Here is a 2,190-nt window from a genome sequence, read left to right on the forward strand (position 1 = left end):
CGGCTCCGCCCGCGGCCGGGCGCTGTGGCATGGGCAGGGCGGCCCGCTACATCCCCGGCGCTCCTCGGCTCTGCCCAGCCCGGCCTCGGCGGCGCCGCTCGGCCCGCTCGCCCACCAGTCCCTCAGTCTCGCAGTCGCTCTGTCCGGCCACCGTTCTCCACCTCAGGAACGCTCCGAAAAACAAACCGCTGGTCACGCAGCTCGCCCCCTGTTTGTCACTCACTGCAACGCTCACCAATCCCAGGCAGCCGCTGGACCTTCGCACCGCCCCCACTCACTTCACCACCCAATAACTAGGAGGAAGACCTCTGCTCCTCCCCCGCCCCCAGGGCTCCCTCCCAACACCCTCACTCTCTGCCGCCAGCTAATCATCAGCACTACACGAAGAACCAATCCCGCCTACTCTCGCAGGATGCCAATGGGCGAAGCCAAGGCGGTTTCCTAGGGTTGTCTCTCTCCTGTCAATCATCAAGACAGCTCCCGAGTCACTCCGCTACTAGCAAATCACTTACAGTGCTGGGATAACCCGCCTCTGTCCATCCCTCTTTAGGTCTCCGGGATTGTTGTTTCTCCAATCACGGCTTGGGCGTGAGGCTCCGCCCACATTCCCACCTCCCGTCACTCGCCGACGGCTCGGCGGGCGCGCGGGCTGGCTCCTTTCCCCGCCGGCTACTTTGGGGCTTGAGCTGGGGCTGGGGAAGGACGCTGGAGGGGCCCTCGGGCCTTCCGCCCTCTGGGTTCTCGGCGGGCCCCGAGACCCGACGCTTTCCGAAGCCGGCGCCCCGCCCCTCCCTGTGCTTAGCACCCGGCGCGTAACAGACTTGTAGCCATTCTTGCCGCCCAATCCCCATGTTTGTCCTCAGATCCGCGCGCAACGTTAGCCCGGAGGCAAGGGCGTCCTTCCCACTGTTCCCCTTCTTTTCCTGGGTCTCATACCCCCGGGGCCACACCCTCAGGCTGGAGAGGCTGGGATAGCTCTGGTCTGTGGATCCTTGGAAATCTGTGAGTCTTCAGCTAGCCGGGGCGCAACCAGTAAGAGGCTTTTTTCCTGGTTATGAAAGCAACATAGCTCTTTGTAGAAAAAAAAAATTTTTTTAAGAGAAAGTATAAAAAAATAAAAGAAAAATCTCACCCAGAGATATATTTTTTAAATTTATTTCCTACCTGTGGCATTTGACAAAAAATGGTTTCATACGGTTTGCTTACATTTAAGTGTTCTTCCATGTCACTAAATATTGTTCTAAAATAGTTGTACTGGTTGCATGATATTTCAAAATAGAGATTGACCATAATGAATTTCGCCAATCCCGCGTTCTACATTTTATATACCCGGATCTTCAACTTCCAAGTATAACACGTTTGCTATGGGCTCCCTTCTTCTGGTCCCTGCTCCAGTGTAATCTGATAACAGACTAACCTCCCTCAGGTGCCATTTTCTTTCTTTCTTTTTTTTTTTTTATTGTGATTTGGGTGAAGATTTACAGAGCAAATTCACTTTCCATACAGCAGTTCACATATACTTTGTCTCATGTCATTGACCACAGTTTACCACAGTGCAACAGCTCCCCTCCCACTTCCTCCCCATAGTTACCTCTTCCCAGTGTCCATCCCTCCATACCTGCCCCCTGAGCTGTCTCCCTGTGCATAAGCAGCCCTTCCTTCTCCCATGATTGTTTCAGGTGCCATTTTCAACCATCAGTTTAGAAACTTTAGTGGTGGCCTTACCTCGAGGGTCAAATCCCTTAGAATTACCTTGGGCCCCTCTCTTCACACACACACACATTTAATCATATTAAACCTTGTCTTATTTCTTTTCCCCTCAAGAAGATTTTATGTCTTTCATCTTCCCATTTGATTAGGTCATTTACCACATGCCAGGCATTTCATCTCATTTAATCCTTCAAATACTTCTGAGGTAAGTAATACTATTGGCATTTACATCATGAAAGTGAAGCTCAGAGGTTAAGTAAGGGGCGCAAGGTCAAAGTGAGTGGTGAAGCCAGGGTTCATACCTCATCTGACTTCCAAAGACCATGTTCTTGTTCCAGGTCAGTGTTTCCCAACCTTGTTCTCATTCACACACACAAACACACATCAAGAAATAAATTAAATTCTCTCTAACAAGATAAATACTGTTGTTATGTGCCGTCAAGTTGGACCCGGCTCATAGTGACCCCTCTTTGGGTTTCT

This window comes from Orycteropus afer, unplaced genomic scaffold (genome assembly GCF_000298275.1).
Source record: "Orycteropus afer afer isolate SDZICR_OR568_19922 unplaced genomic scaffold, OryAfe1.0 scaffold00018, whole genome shotgun sequence".
NCBI classification, from domain to species: Eukaryota; Metazoa; Chordata; class Mammalia; order Tubulidentata; family Orycteropodidae; genus Orycteropus; species Orycteropus afer.